The sequence below is a fragment of the Phyllostomus discolor genome, chromosome 3 (assembly GCF_004126475.2).
Source record: "Phyllostomus discolor isolate MPI-MPIP mPhyDis1 chromosome 3, mPhyDis1.pri.v3, whole genome shotgun sequence".
Taxonomy (NCBI): Eukaryota; Metazoa; Chordata; class Mammalia; order Chiroptera; family Phyllostomidae; genus Phyllostomus; species Phyllostomus discolor.
The window spans coordinates 23,104,087-23,126,486 of NC_040905.2; the positions used below are offsets into that span (position 1 = coordinate 23,104,087).

General features: G+C 45.4%; 1 protein-coding gene across 3 annotated transcripts in view; it reads left to right on the forward strand.

The window, feature by feature from the left end:
- The window catches only part of MYO10 (myosin X), a 192,998-nt gene that overhangs the window by 59,800 nt on the left and 110,798 nt on the right, over window positions 1–22,400 (forward strand). The window lies entirely within an intron of this gene.

Here is a 22,400-nt window from a genome sequence, read left to right on the forward strand (position 1 = left end):
TGTCATTTACAAAGATCTCTTTATTACCGCTTCTTCTCCATCAGACAGACAGAAGCAGTTTCAGCTCTGTCAGTACCGTGGTCTGATTTTGCTGCATAAGACCAAGCCAGGAAGCTATGGAGAGTCACTAGAGAGAAGGAAAAAAACAGCCACCCAACCAAAAACCAAACACCTGAACATAATGGCTACTTTTTCATTCGCTCCCTGAAAGATTTCAGCCTCAGAAACATAAAATGGACCGCAGGGTAGAGATGAAGTCTTGATCTCTGTCTACCTTGTTGTTAAAAACCATTTTACAGGCAGGAAACCCCCAGAGTGAATTATTTTCTCCTCCCCCCATCTCCTGCCAACTTTTTAGAGAGCAGTCCCTTTCAGGTGTGAGAGTTGCTATTAGCTTGCATGCACCTGAGCATGGCCCCACCCTCCTCCCTTTCTCCCTGCGGATGTCCATCCCCCTCACTAATGGCACTTCAGGCTCTTGAACTGAGAATTTTTTATTGTGCTTTCCAAAAGTTCTTTAAAAAAAAAAAACCATAAGCAGAGTTTTGGACTGGAGTTGGACTGTCAGATTTAGCATGTCAAGCTAGTATAAACAAGAAAGCATGGAATGAATTGATGGTGCTTTTTGATAAAAACAGCTTTCCTATGAGAGTGCTGGGCTGGGCCGAGTGACTAATACTCTGAGGGATATCAGTGAAGAGCAATTAATTTTTTTTACTCACCTAAAAGCATTCCTCTTTGTCTTACAGAAATGCGGGCTCTGAAAGTGCCATTAGGGCCAGACTTGCTGAATAAATAGTTTAGATGTCAGTGTGCTCAGTGACTCCGTGTTGAGAAAGCCTAAGCCGCCTGGGTCTTACGTGCTTTTCGCTACGCCGGCTCGAAAGACGGAACACGGCGCCTTTTGATTTTTAGGTTAAAGCAGATGTGCGCAGCCTGCCATCTTCATGTCTTCTGTGTGGGTTGCTGTGTGTTTTAGCTACTTGGAAATGTTGGAAAGATTTCAATCAAACCAAGTTAGGGAAGAACACAATAAAGAAGTGGATTTTTTTCATGACCAAGTTTACTAGTTCAAATATTTTGTGAACAAGTGTTCCCTGAAATCAGTACATGTATTTAATACCCTTGAATGCTTCTCTAAATTTGTTGTTAGTGTGTTGTGTTTTTTTTGACCAGATGTTTAACTTATGTCTGAATTATGCAGCTATGATTTGGTGTAAGTGTATACAGGGGATGAATGTCAGATCCTTAAATATTATGGTGTTGTATTACTGTCTTGGGTGACAATGCTTTCCCCTCCCAACCTCAAACTCAGCAAAAATCTCAAAATTTATCCTCCTGATTCAACTTTACTTTTTATCTTTGCTAATTTGTGCTTTTACAGTTATGTACTTGATTTGAGTGGCATAGATAGACTGTCATTAATAAAATGTTAGCCATAACTGACTTTTAGGTTGATCAGTTTCTCTTAAGATTATGCCCAGAAGCCATCTTTTGGATTTATTTTTAGTTACCTGTGGAAAAGCCATTACGTTCCTTTAAGCGGGGGAGGGGATTAAATCTCCACTGTCGCCCAGCAGCAGATTAGGAGGGAGCAATCAGTAAATGCATGAAATATACAGATTATGGACTGAAGGTATTTTTCGATTAACAAAATGGAAGGAGAAAAATGCTTTAAAAAGAAATTCATTTGAATAAAGAATTAAGAGCTCCTTTTCTAGTTGCTATTATTTAACCTTCCTGAGTAATATTCATATTTCCAAACATAGTAGAAAAAACTTCCGTGCCCACAAGGTGTGCTGATGCCTGGGGCAGAACTGAAGAGCAAGCCATGGTCTCTACCTTGTCGAACTTTTCCCTAAGCAGCATTGTCAGTTATGTCAACCCGAAGCAGTCACGCTGGTGACGATGCTGGTGTGTAGACTCTGGCCGCTTGAGTCCGGTGGATAGACGGGTCCTTCTGTCAGTGGCTGATGAGCGTCTACTCCCAGTGTTTCACGAGTGGCAGTATTAGCTACTAGTGTCTCCCACCGACTTCCCCAGGGCACGCCAGCCCTAACCAATGTTGGGAGTAGCAGGTGGTTGGTGAGTTACATCCAGTGTGGGAAAGGCTGCATTATTTTTCAGAAGTTACAAACACAATGTGTGATCTTAATTTCTACACGTAAAGAAATGTTTCATGCTTTGCTTAAAATGCTTCCCAAACCGCAAGAGAAGCTGTTCATAAAATTAGTGCTCACGAACTAACATGCATTCACTTGGGGAAATGCTGAGCCAGACGATGCTTTGTCGCTGCTGCTGTTTTCACTCGGGCTCTCTTCAGTGTCCGTGTTACTCGGCTCCTACCAACCCTGTCTTCTCTAGGGTGTGAGTCCCATGTTGAGCCCCATTTGAGTGTTTTACTATTTTTATATAACGTTTAAAAAACCTGTGTGATCGTGCGTGTCTCCCTTTCTGGCTTCTGCGCCCCACAGGGGTGGACGCTGCGTGTGTCTTGTTCCCGTGCATCACCCCAGCACCTCCCAGAACACTGCCACATGGCAGATGCTCAGTAAACACGGAAGGGGTGCAGGAACGGAAGTGACCTTGATGCCCTCGACTGAGTGACAGCCGTGTTGAGGGCACGGGAAACGATTCTCTTCAATGGCCTGAAGAGGTGCAGCCTAGAGATTGGATACGACTTGAGTGACACAGCAGAGAGTCCCAGCTGTGACGCTGCCACTGACCAAATAATTTTGGACAATTACATAACATTCATCTCACCTGTGATGATAACACTTTCAGAGTTGGCTTGAGGAAGAGGGAGGGAGGCGAGAGGGTGCTGAGGGATGTGCCGACATCGTCTGTACCTAGTGCCCGTCACATGTTATGAAGAGTCATCCCAAAGGCGGGCCCTGCACCACGATGGCTTTCCCCACCTGTTAATACCGGCTGGCTAATTAGGAACCTGTTCATGGCCACCCAGCCTCCCTTTATCCTCTCTTCGCTACAGGCATACCTGCATTGCAGGTTCAGTTCCAGACCTGTGTCATAAAGCAAGTGCTGCAGTAAAGGTTTGTGCTGGTAGAGGGTCTTGCCTTCAGTTGTGAAAAAAATGCAACATCTGTGAAGTGCAGTAGAAAGGAGGCAGGCCTGTAGTTTTGACAGCAGAGAACCCAGATATTAAAGGCACTGGAAAATGATCGGTGACATCCGTGCTTTCACAATGACCAGAATCTAAGAGAATTTCGTACCTTGTGAAGAGACAGACGCTCAGGAGCCAGGTATTGTCAGCCTTTGTGCTCGGGTGTGGGAGGGAAGGCAGACATGGGGCTCGGCAGGTCCGTTCTAGAAGAGTCTGTTTCACACCCAGAAGTGGCTGTCACCCTCCAGTGACTTCAGGGTGGTTTTCAGTGTTGCGAAAAGCTTGCTGTGAAGGAAACTTCCTCTGAATCCTGGTGAGTCTTATGACACGTAAAGGTAGTAATGTTCCGATTGGTCCTTCAGTAGCTTGCCTTTCTGCTTGGACTCCTTTTACTTTGAAAACACAATTTAATAATACCCTTCAGGAAGACAGCTGGTCACGGTCAGTCTGCACTTGATGCTCCCCGGTGCTCGGGTGCGGAACTCATTGGTTCCCGGGTCTTGGCACTTCTCTCCAGAAATTCCCAGAGACCAGCAGAGAGTTAGTTAATCCACCTTTTACACTGCCAGGTAAGGGCACTTAACAACTCCTGGGCCATCGTGTTAGTTTTAGAGACAAGTTAACACACTATGTGGGAAGGACATAGCTTCAACATAAAGGACAACCTTTTAAATTAAAGAAGTAAAGCTTCAGGAAAAAAATTCATTCTATCGTTGTTTGACTGTTGATAATTAGCGGCCCCACTTAAGTGTTTGGAAGTCTCTGCTTTAGTTAACCCAGCATTAGGGATCTTTTACTTAAGAGCAGAAAATGTATTCCCAACCCCAAGCTTAGAATTCCTGGGCCTTCTTTCAGTAAGTTTAGTTCTGTAGCAGGAACTTGAAATTATTCTCATTTTTTTTGTGTTTGCTTAAAGAAAAGGTTTTTGATCGTTTTTATGCAGCTAGTTATGGCTTCAGCTATAGGTTCTGGTGGGATAGTTGAGAGAGTTATTCAAAAAAGGAAATGTATACTGGAATTTTTTTTTTCAAATAAAATGTTACTGGAGCGTTCACAGATATTACAGACGATAAGGAGGAATGGACAGAAATAACCCCCTCATTTCTTGGTTGGTTTCTGTGAAACTGGGAGTTGCATAGAGCTCGATGTCAACACCACGAACTGAGGGCGGTCTGGTCAGCACAAGGCATGCTCTCAGCGCTGCTGTGCTTCTCACCCAGCTTCGTATTTGGGTTGACGTACTCTTAAGGGAAAATTAGTACTCAAGTTGAAAGTTGGAATTAGCAGCTGAGTGTCGATCCGGTTCTGGAATTCTGTTTCCGCCACTTTTGTGTTCTGTGTGCTGCAAGACCACTCATCTTCTGCTCTTCAGAAAATAACTAGACTTTCGGTTCTGGTAGATTACTTTAACTAGCCAAGGGTTAAACCGAGTGTTTTTTCTTGCTTCATTTGTTCACATTCCTCCTTTTTTTTTTATACCATAATTGCTTTCATCACTACACATTTGCCCTTTTTGATTGTAACTATAAAAAAAAAAGAGAGAAATCAATAAGGCCAATAGTTGGAGAAAGTGTAGTGGATAAATCTTGGAGCCATTGTATAAAATCTTTATGTTCAGGAATTATTGTTCTCTGTTCCACTTAACCTCACTGCTGTGCTCCATGAGTGAGAAGACTGTGAAAATTAAGGTCTTTGTTAATATGGTGTGGACCTGACCACAGCGAAACGTACTGTCTTCCATGATTTATGTAAAATTCTCAGAGCCCAAATGATCAACCGTGAGTTGGATAAGGACTTAAATTATTCAAAGGAAAAAAAGCGAATAAAATTTTGAATAAAATTTTGAATAAAAGTGAATAGAATTTTGTTCCATTGTTTGGAAGAAAATTTCTTTTCTAGTAATATGATTTGAAAGAATAATTGTAGGAATGCACCAGGACAACTGGGCAGAAACACGGAGCAGAGTCCTTCAGGTTGGTTGAGGGGAGGAGAGAACGGGAACAGTGAGTTGATTGTGATTTGTGGCGAGTTCAGTGGCTGACTTCACTGAGCAACTTAGGACAACCCACTTTTCCTGTTTTGCCCACTTTTCCCTCTGGTGGCTCAGTCTTTTTGTCAGTCTGTTTTGTTGGAAGAAATTACAATAAAGTAATATGGGTTAAGTACATACAGTTCTTATGTAACCATGTAATTATTATTTATTGGTGTCCTCACTTAACCCCTCTAGCCTAACTTGTACAAACTAGCTTTGATGCTATTAGTGGAGTTCAGAAGGCTGAGAAGTTTGTTAGTTGTTAGCATCCCACATCCTGTGGCTCGTTTTACTCTTTTAAAGAAAGGAAATCTGTAACTTGACTCATCACTATACATTCGATGGGCTCTATTAAGAGAGTCCAAGTGCTTCACATAGATGCAGCTTTAAAATACTATTCCATTTTCACTTGTTTTTTTTAACGATGGACAGGCAAGAGTGACTGCTTTAATACCTACTATTTAGAAAATTAGATATGGTGGTTCTGTTCCTTGTGGAAACAAATGAAACAATATGTTTCAGAACAGGAACATACAGCACCCGCTGGTGGGCCTCAAGCCTGAACTTCCAGCACTGTCCTGGAACACGCTGGTAAGGTGGACCTTTGGCTCCCAGCCCTGCCTGCCGCTGCTGACCTTGGGCAAGTTATGTAAGCTGCCTGGGCCTCAGTTTTCTCATTTATAAAGTTGGGATTCGAAGAGCACCTTCCCAGAGGGCTGATTGCCAGATAGAATGTAGGTATTTGTCAGGTTACACAGATAAGAATTGCCATCATTATAACGAGATCTGTCCAGAAAAAGTCCAACCATTGTCAGTATAAAAAAAACGGCTTGTGGGACCCGATGCAACCTGGCAGCTAAGGAGGGTGGACTGGAATGCACATATATGAACAATGACAATTTCACTGTACTAGTCAGTGGGGGCGTAGACACCCTTGAGTGAGCATGTGTACTGTGTGGCCGTCGCATTCAAAATGACTGAGCAAGTAGAGCAATGAGCCTGCATCAGATTTTGCATTAAGCTTGAACGTTCCTCTATGGAAACTAATTGGATGATTCGGAAGGACACAACCCTGGGCAACTGGTGATTGGCAGCTTCATCATGACAACGCGCCTGCTCATGCATCATGTCTTGTGCAGAATTTCTTTGTGAAGCATCAAATCACCCAGGTCACTCAGCCCTGCTATAGCCCCAATTTGGTGCCCTGCAACTTCTGTTTTTTCCCAAAACTAAAATCACCTTTGAAAGGGAGGAGATTTCAGATCGTTGATACGATTCAGGAAAATATGATGGGGCAGCTGATGATGATTGGAAGAATTATGTGAGGGCTCAAGGTGCCTACCTTGAAGGGGACTGAGGTGTCATTGTTTTGTGTACAATGTTTCTTGTATCTTGTATTTTCTTCAATAAATGCCTCTATTTTTCATAGCATGTGGCTGGATACTTTCTGCACAGACCTGTATATACTTGTGTGTACTTCGGAATATACGTATGTGTAGAGAGGCACACGTACATGGTTTACAAAAATACTTGGAAGTAGGTCATTGCCACAGACATCTGAAAGGTGGAGTGGAGTGGAGAGCTGATTTGAGCTGGAGCACGTGGAAGCCCTGGTGACGCTTGGAGACCAGTGCTGAACTGGTCTGGCTGGGTGTGGTTTCAGCTGAGTGCCAGGAAGGCAGGAATGGCTTTGCGGACGGGTGGCCACGGGCTCAGAGCACAAGAGGAGGGAGACAAAACAGGGCAAACGGAACCCAGATCTGTGACAGGATTTCCAAGAAAACAGGCCTTCGACAGTTTGACAATTGAGCTATGGGCCCACTGCCAAATGGTGGCAGGCATCTTATCTGGGTACCAGCGATGCCCATGCTTCCAGGTGCCTTACACCTGTGCATTGTCACTACCTGTCTGATGCTTGCAACAGCCTGCTGGCTGGGGAGGGAGGTGTTTTTCCACCTTTGGACAGAACAGGAAGGTTCCGAGAAGTGGGCTGACTCTTGTCAGGTCACCTGCCTGAAGGTGACAGGACCACTGTGAGAAGGTGGTTTCCCTGGCAGAGTTGACCTCCCTCTGTGTGGAGCCCCTGTGCCTTTGTTACAGCGCCTTTTAAGGCGCTTTCAGGATCGTTTTTCTCGCCAGCCCCTTCCCCTGACTGGCTCTCAGCACCCTTTCTCATCTGTCTTGATTTCCCCAGCTCCTTGAACAGTGCCAGGTACAGAGTCAGTCCATTTTGAACAAAAGAACTTTTGGCAAAAGGCAGGTGAGCAGGCTTAAACCCCCATCTCTTTCAACACATGCATCAGAAATTACACTTCGACAGGTGTGGGCCACATTTTCTAAAGTGTGCAGAAGGTTTTCCCTCCAAGGTGCTGTTTTCTACGGGCCTACTTCATACTGTGAATCCAAGGCTCTCCTTGCCACTTGATTTTCTGTTTATTGTGTAATACTATGCCCACTCCTAACAATCGCCCCAGAAGATTAGTCTCATGGCTTCATTGATTCAATCCTCTTAGTCTAGGTATCAGATTTGTGCTAATCTCAGCAGGAAATAGTGCTGTGCCCGAGTTGTGGGCGAATATGTGCCCAACCAGTTCAAAACACTCCAGGCCCCCGAGTTCGCCCGGGTCCGGAATAATGAGGCCAGGACAAAGAGACCGTGGGCTTTATTATTAGACACACTTACAAGAAAGCTTATTAATGAAAAGCAGTTTGCAAGAAGAGCTGGCATAGGAGGCAGCTGCCATTGTTACGAGTTCAAATAGAACTTGGCTTTGGTGGAGGAGAGCCTGAATTAGTTCTTCGTGTCTCGGGCCGCAAGGCTGTTCCGTTCTGATGGTCTGGGGGACTCATGAAACGTGACTGTCCTGTCTCTCTTAAGAGAAATTTGAAAGAGTAAAAATTTCAAGTGAAAATTAATCGAGCTCTGCTGTTTCATGCTTGCTCGTGCATAATTTAAAGGGTGTTAAATTTGCAGAGGCAAATTTTGGCGTCAGTTCAAAGGCATTTTAAGCCGTTTTCTAAAATCTGAGAAATCCACCGACTGTTGAGTGTTAGCCTGCTTAACAGAATTGTTCGTGTTGTTAATAATTTGTTCTGACCTTTGGTACAGAAATGTTGTCTCTATTTTTTAATAGGTTTAGCTCCATCCACAAAGTAATTACCCATAATATCTCAATTCTTCTGATACACAGTGAAAAGACTGTTAGAACTAATTCATTTGAAAACGTGCTTTGTTTCTGAATAATACTTTGTCTGGGTCTGTCTCTAGGGTTATGTAAGCAGCTTCTAAACATTTGAAATCACCTCTTTTTAATTTTTTAAACAAAATCCTTCATATGTTGAATTTTCTCCTCCCCCATATATATTGGCTTTAACTTTATTTGTAGCAGCCAGCCATTGTAAGTAAGGGCTTACAGCCTATTTTTTGTTGCAGCATGTTGGCAATTATAACATCTCCTCTGAAGATGTGTAAACAGTTTGTGGATTTCATTCGGTTGACAGTGTGGGAGGAGCTGCTTTCTTCCGGTCGCCGTGAGCCCTAGACCACTGTCTAGGTGTTTTTCTGTCTTCAGGTGTTTTTCAACAAGGGCTTCTAAGAGCAGAAACAATCAAATGTTGCTAGTAAAATGTAAAGCAAAGAGTCTCTCAGGGCAGGTATGCTTAAGATATTCTGCATTACTTTTTTTTTTTTTTAGTTGCTGTGTTACAGCCTATTAGCGGGAAACCTGACTGAGGGTCACCAGGTCCTACTAGATTCTGTTCGCCCTCAGCTCCTTCTCATCCACAGTTCCACTCATCTTTCTCCTGGCTGCCCAGACTCCTAGTTTCTTCCTAAACTTAGAATTAAAGCACACGTTATAACTGCTAAGAAACTGGCTCACCAAAGTGTAGGGCATGGGGGAACTGGGACTTGAACCCTGGACTTGGAGGTAATGTTGAATGTTTTGAGTGTGTGTGTTTCAACTATATAGGCACTGAATTGCCACTGAAATCTCTGAAATCTTCCTCCTCCTAGCTTTGTTGCCCTGAAATGACTGCCAGGTCATCCATGCACATAAACCCTGACCCTTCTTCCTTGGCTATTTAGTTGTTTAATGTCCTGTGGATTCTGTCTTCAGGTGCTAACAGCTCCCTGAATTCGGATCCACATCTGTCTGTGCTGACTGTTCAAGGACCCCTTTTCTGGATTCCCTTTCCCCACCTGGTCCCACCGGATACATAGGAACAACATCAGTAATATCGATGCCAGACCATGGTCTCTGATGCTGCTCAGTGGTTCCCAGTTGTCACCTGCTTCACTCCCTTCATAGCTGATCGCAAATACCCAGTTTACAGCTCCCCTCCAGACCGCTGCCCAGTCACACCCTCTGGGGGAGGGACGCGGTGGCAGCCCTGCCCATCAGTTCCGCTGGTAATGCTCGGGTACACAAAAGCTGGAGGGTGGTTCTCACCAGGTCCAGCCTCAGCCTGGCCAGTGTTCTAGGTGTTCTACTGTAAGCCCAGGTCCTGTTCTCTGAGACTGCACACTGCTCCTGATTTTACCATATTTTTCAGACAATAAGATGCACTCGACCATAAGACACAGCTAAATTTTAGAAGAGGACAATAGGGGAAAATTTTTTGAAGCAAAAAATGTAGTGAAATATTTAATAACCTGTGACCCTGCTCCACCACCACCCCCATCCCCCACAGCAAGGCAGGCAAGCTACATTTGGGCTATAAGACGCACCCTCCCAAATTTGAGAGGAGAGGGGGTGCATCTTATTGTCCGAAAAATGCGGTAAGTAAGTGTTCGGTGAAACTTCAGAAATGAACTCAACAAGCAAGGTACCAATGCTGATTCTGTTTGCAAGTCATGGTGATGACCATGCTGCCACACACCATGGAGTGTCTCCTGCTCAGACACAGGGTGGGAATGACACAAACTGCCGTTTCTCTGAGTTTTCCTGGCTCACACCGCCCCCCACCCAGGCACTCAGGGGGCCTGTGTCGGAAAGCTCCCGGTGAGCTCAGTCCAGTGTGCTTGCCGGTGTTTGTCTCCACCTTTCCAAGGAGGGCGATTTTTGTCAAAAACCCATTCAGCACGTCGTGGGTGCTTCCTGGTGCTCTCACGATGAATCATTTGGAGTGGCGTGTCCTCCTAGAGAGGTTTGAGTCCTGAGCAGGATTCTCATCCTGGGAATTAGTTCAGCATTCTGCAGTCCTCTGCAGAGTTAACAAAAACAGTGTGAAAGTGTCTGGGAGTTCTGGTTTTACCTCATTTCTGCTTGAATAAATACTGTCCTTGAGAGATTAGTTCAGTTGAAAAAAAAAAACACTCTATACTGTTCTTCATGTAGCATCTCACTCGCAGCTGTTAGAGAGAGTGTCTGGCAGTAGGAGGTAGTGAGGAAAGGCCTACTGGTGTGTGTTTCTGAAACAACATTCTCATTCAGCTCCATTTAACCACTTTTGAGGGCTTATCCATTAAGTATTAATTAGTTGTGTCTCTTCTAGATTAAAGGAAGGCCTTTTTGCACATAAAAGAAAACATTTCCCACTGCTGGCTGGATCCCGTTGCACGGCACCTTTTTGCCCATCTTCACGTGGTGGTAGCACAGAAAGTAAGAGTCCGAGCTGCCGGGGGCATTGGAAAGGAGGCCTTAGTGGTGGGCACTCACCTCGCCTTATGGATACACACCACCCTGTGCCACCTGTCACCTGATGTCAGGGGACCTTGCGCTGCACTTAGAGTAGAAAGTGGTAGATGGTTGCCATGGCTTTGTGCCTGGGCATCAACAAGACATTTCATACGTGTGCTAATTCGCACTCATATGAAATGCTGACCTGAACTATTATGAAGCTGAGGTGCATAACAGTTTTGTTTTGCTAAGATAATTATTGTTTTATTTGATTCTTGTTCATGAAAGGTGTTGTTTTGAGATATTCCAGTCACCTGAAATAATGGTTAATAAAGCGTGATTTTGAGCAGAGGGCTCCTGTGTCAGCTTTTTAAGGTATAACAAACTCTCCCTGGAAGGAGGTCGGGCAGACCGCTTTTGAATAGGCTGAGGACCTTGGCGTCAAGGATAGTGGGTGTCTTGAGCATTTGCTTGAGGGTTCGGCTCAGTGCTCTACATGACTTAGTGCACAGCAGCCACGTGAGGGAGGTCCTCTTACTTTCCATGGTTTCCACTTAGGAAAATGGAGGCGCACAATGGGGGGGGGGGGGTCATTCCTGAGGCCACACAGCCCTGGTTGTTCATGGCAGGGATGTGCGCTTGGGTTTGAACTGCAGTCAGTGAGAGTCAGAGTCTATAATGACTCATCACAGGTGCTGTATATACTATGGATGAAGCAAGTGATCGCTGGAGGCTTAAGATTTTAAGTGTTCCATTTCATCCTCAGGTGGAGCTCTGTGGTTCTGAGGTGGCCACACTGAAGACGCCTTCCTTTATGCAACCTGGTGCTTTCCTGCCAGGGCCATCCTGGCCTTTGCAAGTGTGTGGGTTTTGGTCCTGTTGCCACTAAAACTGAGGCCAGAGGCATTTAAGGGCTGGGGTCTGGGTGCCAAACACCTGCTGGGGAGCAGTGAAAAGGTCTCCTCCTGTCTGAATGTTGGAAATGCACTTCACCTTGGATGGGGCAGCTGTGGCGACACCCCGTGTTAGTATGGCGGTGCTTTACCCAGTGGGCGTGAAACCAGAAAGGGTGGGGTTGAGGCCAGGATGGTGGAGATGTTCGTGGAGAAGAGCAGAAGAACCAGGGGGTGGCAGTGGGGTACACCCCAAGCAAAGGGGCACAGGGACAGTGACAGGCTAGTCCTGTTTGAGGGACACTTGGGCTCCTACAGCTGTGCCTTCCTGGCTGCATGTATTCCTTCTCCCCTCTTCCTGGCCTCATCCTCTCCATATCACCTTGGGCTCAGCCTTGCCTCTCTGGGGTCAGCCCTGGCCTTCTGATTTTTACGGGATGAGCCCACTTGTTGTGCTGAGGCTGTGACCTTCCTCCTTCTGCCAGTGCTTGTTTGTCCTAATTTCCACCCTTGGTTTCCTCATGCCCCTTGTGCACCTGACTTTTAATCAGCAGGTGGCGGTCAGCATAACGTCTGGGTGGGGCTCCCGGTGGTGAGGGACAGTATTGGTGGCAGGCCTAGCATGCCAGCGAGGAAGGGACACCCCAGGATGTCGTCCCTGCATGTGCCACCTTCTGGGCCAAGTGCCTGACTCAGCTATGTTTTAAAAACACAACAGGTTTATTGAGAAATAATTCACACCCTGTAGAATTCCCTCACTGGAAATGTACAGTACTGTGGTTTTTAGTGTATTTGTGGAGTTGTGCAGTCATCACCACATCGATTTTAGAGCATTTTTATCGCCTCAAAAGGAAACCTCAGACCCATTAGCAGACACTCTTCATTTCCCCCTTCCCATCCCCCCAATTCCTGGCACCGCTAATCTTCATGGGTTTCCTTATTCCGGACGTTTGATATAAATGGAATCACATAACATGTGGCCTTTTGTGTCTCACCTTTTTCATTTGGCATAATGCTCCCAAGGTTCTTCCATGTCCCAGTACTTCATTCCTTTTCATTGCTGAATAATATTCCCCTGTATAGGTATACCACCTGATGTTTATCCATTCATCTGTTAATGGACACTTGGGTTGTTCCCACCTTTGGTGTACTGGGAGTAATTCTACTAACAACATTCAGGTATAATTCTTTGCATGGATGCATGTCTTCATTTTTCAGAGGGCTATACCTGGGCATGGAATTGGTGGGACGTTTGGTAACTTTATGCTTACCCTTTGGAGGACCTGCCTGTCTTCCAAAGGAGCTGCACTAGGTTATGTTCCCTCCAGGAGTGTGTCAACTCACATACCCTTAACAGGAGCACATGTAGTTATTAAGGGATTAACAGAGCAGAGAGTTTTTAAAACTTTTAAAAATATATCTTTATATAGTGATTTAAAACAATGTGGATCTATTCATTCATTTCTAATGCAAATCTTAAGGTGTCTGAGGGAATCGGCTGCTCTGAGTCCGCTGCAACTTTTCTCAGTTGTCCAATGTCCACGAGGTGGGAGGCTGTCGCTTGACCTGTTTTCCTCGTCATGTTCTCGGTCAGTTTTCATCCGCCCATCTCATGCATGTGTGGGGCCACTGAGTGTCTGGTTTTGGGTTTCTCCGTTGTGTCTGCCCCTGGAACGCAGCGGAAGGTGGCGTGGCCTGGGTGGCTGAAGCCGGAGAGCAGGGTAGGTGTGGGGCAGCGGAAGGAGGAGTGTGGGTTCGCGCCCGCAGCGCCAGAGGTCTGCACCCCAGAGGAGGGGCTGCGCTCCAGTGGGGATACTGACCATCAGGTGCCGAGCTAGCGTGTGCTGCCTCCCTTTCTCTTTACACCGTGTTTGATTCTGTACCATTCTGAAATGCAAACCTGAAGAGGTCCCAGCTTGTTAAGGATATTACCAGAAAGGAAGGATCTCCAGGCACCGTTTTGGGGAAAGCTCAGTGGTGGACGGGAAGCTATGCAAAGAGTAATACTGACAAAAATGTGGTCGTGTTTACCCCCCATAACCTTTGCTAGGACTAAGATTTCAACCAGCTTTCCATCAGTTTCTCTAAACCTCAGGTACTCTGACTTTTAGATACTTGGACCAGCTTTCTTACAGCAGGTGTGCAAAGCTTTCATATCCTTTGCACTCACAGACGTTTACAGGGAAACTAATTCCCGTTGACATTTTCCAGGGAGAAACAAACAAGCAATATGTTGCTTATGGTCTGTACACCAGGAGAAGTATCCAGTGTGTAGTACTAGTTTTTCTTACGAAACATATTTTTAAAGTAGAAACCCTTGTCATCACTTAGTGACCTTTGTTTTTTCACTCTTCTATCTTTCCAGCCTTTTGCCTCTTCTTAAGCCTTTCGGTAATTCAAGTAGTGTTTTCCTGACACTTCCAGAGAGTTCCTTGGCAGTGGGGCTGGGCTCGCACACAGGGAAAGTGTGCGAGCTGACCATCGCAGGTTCCAAGCCGTGGCGCTTGCTTTCCGGCCTTTTCTCTTACCTTCCGGACAACTCGTTTCTCCTGATGTTCGGACTGTAGGTTTGTGCCAAGTTGACCTCTTGGCCCCCTGTGGATATTTTGCCAAACTAATAGCCAAAAAGAACTTTTGGTGTCAGTCTGGAATCTGGAATCATTCTGATTCTATTATTCACTGGCTTCATAAACACTTTGTGTGGTGTCTCTTAGGTCTTACTTGACACTTGGAAATAAGTAGCATGCAAAACATGTTTTACTTAAAGCTAGGATTCCTAAAACTGATTGTGACTTTGTTTTAAAACTCCAAGATAAATGTACATTTGGCTCAAGTTATGCCTTTTTCATCTCACTTAAGAGCAGCCAAGGAATCACTGTCATATTATTCAATTTCAGGCAGTTTCAAGGCAGCTAGTAAATAAAATGTTGATTGACAAGTCAGCTTTTGGTGCTAGGTTTTACGTGACAAACGCAAGGTGTTCATTATGTGCTCTCGGCACCACAGAAGGACAGCTGGTGCTCCTCCTTCAGCAGACAGCCAGCCACTGGTGCCAGGCACGTGACTAAGTGATGAGGACACAGAGGTCCTCACAAGATGCCATTTAGACCCTCCCACGTGGGTCCAGTTCAAGGACGGCAGCATGGCCCTGGCTGTTGCAGACATCACTGTTCGGTCTTGCCCTCCTCCCCACTGGCCCCTCTGGAGCCCCAGATCCTCCTCACGCTGCTCCAGGAAATCAGCCCCTTCCAGGCAGGAGCCTGGAGTTCTGCCACCCCTGGTTCCTAGGGAGAGCTAAGGAAGATTGTATGTATCTGTCGGCCATTTGTGTGCCTTCTTGAGAGGAGTGTCTGCTCAGGTCCTCTGCCTGTTTTTAAACTGGATTGTTTTTCTTTGTTAAGTTGCATGAGTTCTTTATATATTTTGTACATTAACCCTCTACACTTGGAACCAATACAATTTTATTAACCAGTGTCACCCTGATAAATGTAATCTGATTTTTAAAAAGAGATGACAGGAGAATGTGGTGACAGGAGAGGTTCTGTCCAAGGTGCTGTGGGAGAGAAGGGCACCCTGCTCAGGCTGGGCGTGGTGGTGGGGGCTGGGCAGAGGGGCGACAGGGAGGGACGAAGGGCGGGCCACATGGGACTGTACCGCAGTGTGGAATACAGGACTGGTAGAAGCCAGGGTGAGAGACAGGGCTGGAGTGAGCTTGTTGGGGAAGCAGCAGGGGCCCCGAGGAAAGCCGCTGCAGGAAACCACGTGGAGGGGATTGTTCTTCACCCTGGGAGTGATTGGGAACAGCCAGGGGGGAGAATTTCGGGGAGGGCAGGGTCAGATTGCACCCTGATAACAGTGACAGGACGAGCAGCGGAAATATTGGAGTTGCTTACTCAGCTCTGAGAACCATCTTATCTGTTCTCCCTACCACTCCAGGAGGCATAGGTGTTGTTATCATCCTTTTCTTGCAGATGGTGAGGTGGAAGGTTCCACAACGGAGTGACTGGAGCAAGTTAAGATTGCTCGGCCCATAGGGAGCAGAGTGGGGTTCAGGCTTATCAAAGATCATGCTGTTTAGACATGAGCTGTGTCCCCTGAAGGATCCCAGTCAATTCCTATTTGGGAAAGAGCAGCCAAAGAAACCAAAGTTACATCTCTGAGAAAGTTTTTCAATGCTAAGTTATCAGTGTCACAAAGAGTCATCATTAAAACGAGTAAAACAAAACAAAACCTTTTTTAATTGTTAAAGCTCAAAATTAAATGTTTCGTGGACTCCAGCTTGAGTAGCATGGATCCATTCATGGGACCCTGGGAGCATAGAAACCAGGTAGAGAGCTGCTGCAAGGGTCGGGATGGAAAGCGGGAAGAGTGAGCCGCGGCCGAGGCAGCCCAGGAGATGGTGGACTCCAGGCCGTGTTGATCGTCCGATCACCAGGATGTGCAGCTCGGGTGTGGTGGCCAGCACAGTGGGCGGGTTTCAGGTCGATGCTGGTTTCTGCCTTGGGAGCTGGTGCTGAAGGCGCGCCGTTCCTTGAGATAGGGATGCAGAAGTGGGCACGGGGAGGAGGGATGTAGCGATCTGGGTTGGGGTTTTTTGAGACGCTTGTAGAACATCAATGTGGTTCAGGACTGTAGGAATGGAGGTTCAAGTTCATGTGGTTCAGAATGAAGGGATCGGAAAGGAATCATTAAAATTAGGAAAAAGACCAGGATGTTAAGACAGGAGCAAAGGAACCTCAGAAGGGAGAGCTTGTCAAACAGTTGCCAATGATCTTTGGGCCAAGAATTGGGGTTCCTGAGCTTTTACCCCATTCCTGCTTCTTGCTTCATAGAGTTTCTCTGGGCTGAAACTTACTGCGCTTAAGACAAGTGCATTAGAAGGGTAGGCATTTTTCCTTCTGACAGTTTGTTATTCTTAGTGGAGGTTTATCGCTTCGTTTTGTTTGTTTTTGTTGCTATTTGAAAATGATTTTTTTAATTAATTGAATCAGTTATATGTATCCAAATATGTTCATTGGTAGTGATATTAATTGGATTGATTCATCTTTGTAAGCCTAGAAATGTTGGAAATTTTTAGAAAAGTCATAGAAAAGTAATACAAAAACTAAAAACACCTACAAACTTGCAAACCATTGCTGGAGCCCTGATATGTTTTTCCAGTCTTTTCATCTGTATTTGTAAGCTCCGTTGGTTTTGAGATCACTGTGGACCCAGATGCACGTGTGAGCAATGATACAGGCAGATCCATGCAGCCTTCTCCCAGTGCCCTCAGTGATCCCATGTGTTACCACAGCCAGGGTGTGGACATGACACAGTCACGATGCAGCAGGTTTCCCTCGGCAGATGGGTCCCACGTGCTGCCCTTTCCTTTAAAGTCGTGTCTCTCTAAGGTCTCACTCTGATACGCGTGCTTTTCCGTGATCCCAAGGAAGTCAGTGCCAGCGGTGCTGTGTGCTGCTGGGCAGGTTTCCTGACTTTTCTGACCTTCTGTGAATTCACCCTTTGAAAAACGGGCAACATGACTTCCTTCCCTGCTGAGGATCAACTGAGGTAACAGAATCGACGTAGAGGTTCCTCTGCCCAGCCCGCTTCCCTGTTTTGGTTCTGTGCCCAAGTGCTGCGCGTGGTGCTACACTGGGCAGAGAAAACCTGGTGACAGCTTAAGTGGCTTAATCTCACAAACTAGCTTGAGTCTCTGGAAGAGAAGCTGTCAGTCTTTGCTTTATCTGTATTTAGTTGTCAGTTATCTGACAAACTCACCCAAGGGAGGTCAAAGTAACAGATACTGTATTCATTTATATAAAAGTGATTTTAACCCCCTGTGCCGTGGTTATTAGGATGCTAAGTCTCTGGGAAATTTGAGCTAAAAGCACCATGTTTACTCCCATTAGACAGGTACAATTTTGCATTTGGTTAGATGGCGGTGGAACTTTCTAACGGACTTCACATTTTCATGCCCCAGATCCTTTCTCTGGTCTCCCAAGGCAGCAACAAAGGAACAGGCCAGGGCAGATTTTCGGTCACGTGCATGGCTTCTTCCTTAGACTCATCTGGAGAGCATAGCTTGAGTCAGTGAAGCTGAACCTGAGGAAGCTCATTTTTTTTTACTTACATGATTGCTCATTTTAGCCACGTGTGAGGAGATAAACACCTTAACCTTTGTCGCCGATCATACTTTAACTTCTTCATCGATGAGCCAATAAATGAATGAAAGGAGGAAAGTCAATTGAGAGGCATCCCAGAGATAATACAGAATCCCAGGGAAAACTGAAACAAGGCCACCCAGATTTGTGCAAAGGGATTAAACATAGAAGAAGAAAGTGTTAATGTCAAATAGTTTTTCGTCAGTGCCCAAGTCAAGAGATCATGACAAAATATGAAGACCCAAACGCGTGCCCCTCCCTCTTGCTCGGTCCCTCCTCCCGCACAGCTGGTGTTCAGGCCCTTGTCTGAGGAGTGAGTGGGAGCTTCTCCGTCTGTGTAAAGACTCTTGATTATTTCCTTATAGAAAATTGTTCCCAGCATGACATCCTCCTCACAGAAATGGCTGCTTTTACTGAGCTCTCATGGGTGCCAATTGCTGTGACTTTTAGCTACATTATTTTCTTTAGTTTTCACAATAATTCTGCGAGCTAGGTATTATTATTACCTTTCTTATTTCACAGAGCAGGGAGATAGTGGGCCAGTTGTGACAACCCAAACTGCTTACAGGCATTACCACACATTCCCGGGGGTGGTGGTGTAGGGAGGACAAATAAAATTGAGAACTGCTCTAGAGGAAATTCCAGGCTAACTCGCGATGAAGTTGCCCCGATTGAGAATACCCTCTATTTTCCACCTGCTCATCAGGAGAGGACATGAGATTTTTTTTTTTCCCTCCGTTTCTCTTCAATAGAAAAAGTTAGGTTTTATGACTGAGAGTTCCTAATAACGTGTAGTAAGGGAAATTCTGTATACGTAAAACGTCATTGTGTACTGCAGAAACTATTGTGTACTTATGGTGGGGATTGCCTTGCAGTGTGTGCTACGTTCTAAGGTTAAACATAAAAGGGGATTGATAATAGCTCAGCTGTTTTTATCTAATTGATTGACTCCGTGCCTTTGCATACAGAAGTGGACCCAGCCTTGGGCAAACCTGCTTGGAGTCGTTTTTCCACCAGTGTTGATTGGTTTCCTTTGTCTCCTTGCTTCATCCAGTCCATCTCGTGACCAGTGACTTGTGTTTCTATAACAGGAGCTATTTGTTCTGAGGCCCCATTTTCTCGAAATTGATTTCCTGTCTAATAATCGCCTATATTTTGCTCCATTTCTTAACCTCACCCCCTTGATCCCAGCTGTGCCCCACTGAAGTAACTTGGTTTAGTCTGAGTTGGGTTTTGGGGGCTACGTCTTGTTATCTGTATTTTGGCAGTTGTCTGTTCCTGAAAAAAATCCCATGAAAAGAATTTTATTCTTTAAACCTGGAATTTTCTTTTCTGCCATTTGGGAATAATCTTGCACAGCTAATACTCTGTTAACTGCTGCACAGAGAAATGACTTTTGATAACTAAAAGTTCTTGAGTAAGATCATGGGTTTTATTAACTTGTTGAAATCTTTCAAAATTCAATCAGGTGGTTTACTCAACCAGTACAGGGTAGGGCAAAAGCAGGTATGCAGTTGTGAGTACGCAAAACACAGAGTTTATTCTTGCATTATTATCTACTAATTATTGTATTATTTTCCACATGGACGACTGTATACCGACTCGTGTCTCACTCTGCATGCATGAACACCCTGACTGTGAGGGGCCGGTCCATCCCTTACTGCCTTGGGGTTTCTCCTCTCATGTTATCTTGCCCGTGAGGCTGTCCCCAAATACTTAATATAAAGGAAACCCCTCTTGGTACTTAGTCCCCTTAGCTTCACAATGTCTTTTTTTCCCCTTCTCTCTCTTTTTTTTTATTTTAACCATTGTTCAGGTACGGTTTTCTGCCTTTTACTCCCATTCCAGCCCATCCACCCATCCCTCCCCACTTCCCTCCCATTACCGCTCCCCTTAGTTTTTGTCCATGTGTCCTTCGTATTTGTTCTTGTAAACCCTTCCCATTCTTCCCTGAAATTCCCTCTTCTCTCCCCTCTGGTCACTGTCAGCCCATCCTCCATTTCAGTGTCTTTGACTATATTTTGCTTGTTTCTTTGTTTTGTTGTTTAGGTTCCTGTTAAAGGTGAGATCATATGGTATTTGTCTTTCACTGCCTGGCTTGTTCCGCTTAGCATAATGCTTTCCAACTCCATCCATGCTGTTGCAAAGGGTAGGAGCTTCTTCTTTCTTTCTGCTGCATAGAATTCCATTGTGTAAATGTACCATAGCTTTTTGATCCATTCATTTACTGATGGGCACCTAGGTTGCCTCCAGCACTTAACTATTGTAAATTGTGCTGCTATGAACATCGGGGTGCATAGGTTCTTTTGGATTGGTGTTTCAGGGTTCTTAGGATATAGCCCCAGCAGTGGAATTGCTGGGTCAAAAGGCAGATCCATTTTTAATTTTCTGAGGCAGTTCCATACTGGTTACCATAGTGGCTGCACCAGTCTGCATTCCCACCAGCAGTGCACTAGGGTCCCCTTTTCTCCACAACCTCTCCAACACTTGTTTGTTGCTTTGTTTACCTTCACGATGTCTTCGTGGACATTCCTTACCACCTGCGATGCTGTAGACTTCCTTGTATATTTGGGTTTTTTTCCCTTCCCCTTAATGGAGTGTAAGCTATACCCAATGCTTAGAACACACCAGTAACTATTTGCTTAAATGAATGGATTTTCTTAATTTATCAGACACTTACTTAGTACCTTCGATGTGCCAGACATCATTCTAAGACCTTAGCAGATATTAACCCATTTCTGAGTGGACGGTTACCCTGGCCTTGCCTTCACAACTCTAGTTTCTCTACCGCTTCACTTCTCTTTTAAATAGCCATTGTTTTGAGCAGCTGTAGTCCTGTATCTGCGCAGAATGTTTGTTATTTTCTGTTGATGTAACTTATCTTCCATCATGATTTCCTCTCCTTCAGGTCGTGAGGACTGTTCTAGTTCTCTTGACCTCCCCTCTTCTGGAATGGGCGTGGGCCCACATTACGTTCTCAGTATGTTCTCGAAGATGTCTGAGGAAGTCAGTGTAGGACAGTGGGGAGCTTTGTTTCCAGATCATACCATTTTTTCAACGGCCGTATGATATGACCAGCTCTGAGTTGTTTACTTGTGCTCACGAATCCCAGCACACTGAAAAACAATGAAATGTTTGCATATGACAAATATTTAATCCCTGTTCATGTATCTTTCATGTCTGAGTGTTTGTTGTACAGTGTGTTTGATTATTTCCAAAAAGCAGAATCAACATAAATACAGTCAACAATTTTAATATTCTAAATTATTTCTGTTCTCAAATTCTGGAATTCTCCATCGACTCTGACAGTGGGGAAAGTTGTTTGTTTCCATGTTAGGGAGGTTGTGGATGGGGAGTTTGTCAGGAGTTTGTAGGGCATTGAGCCCGAGATGGTAGTTGTGCTGGCTTTGGTGTCATGTCTTCGCTCCTGCAAGAAAAATCTCCTGGGGCACTTGGGTAACCTGTCAGTTGTGCTGGCAGGAGCTATGAGTGGGGAGAGACCGTCCCAGGAGTGCTGGGTGCTGAGAGGTAACACATGCCACTTCTGTGCACCCCTCAGCCAGCCAGACGGTCCCCAGGCCAGCCATGTCCTGCTTCCGCGCCCACCCTCATGGCCACTCCGATGGAAGGCCAAGTGACCTGCCCAGCAATGGTGTTTCTGGAAAACCTGCCTGGTCTGTCATCATAGGTGTGTAGAAAGCTGGGGAAGGCAGAGAGTTCCAGCTGTTTGCTTCTGGGATTTTCCAGGTTGCCCTAAAATTCCTTGTACTCTTAGCCTAAATCTCTATGTTTAACTTTCTTTCCATGGTATTTTAAGTGTTCCTACACTTCTGAACATTCCTGTGAATTTTTCTTTAATATGCTGTTATCCTGGCTGGGTCACACTCCACCCTTCCCGTGCCCAGGGGGCCCCAGCCTGCCCCAGCCTGCGGGTGCTGCTCCGTGGCAGGGTTGGCCTTCTTGCCCTGAGGCAGGGCCGCTGGGGCTGGTTCATTCCCTGGTCAGGGTCTGAGCTCAGGAAGCAGCTGGGAGAGGGGCTGGTGCTCAGAAGACCTGCTTGGGAGTCTGCCCTGCTTTGTGCGGTGTCTCAGGCCAGTTTTCAACAACTCTTGTGGTTCACGTGGCAGAAATGCCACTGCTAAAGTTTTAATTTTTCTCCAGAAAAATAAAACATGCCATTTTCCTTGGTGTATGAAAACCATTGAATTGGTACTTTTGCTTTTTTGGTGTGTCATTCTCTTCTGCAATAACATGCCATTTGTCCCCATGCAGGCAACTGGCCAATATTTAAAAACAGACTCCCCAGTTGGAAAGTCCTGCAAGTATTCCATAAGGTGGTTTGTGTGTGTGTGTGTGTGTGTGTGTGTGCGCGCACACACACATATAAAGACTGAGTATTTTTCATGTCTTTTAGGTTCTTGTTTTTTATAGTACATCTTGGTGTCTTTGTTTTGTTCTGAGGATGGATATAATAAAAGTGTACAGTGAGTAAATAGCAAGTAGACTCCATCATGAAATGATGTTACTTACAGTAGTGTGTTTGTGAAGCTGGTCAAAGTTTGGTCAGCAAGTGGAGCTGACCTGAAA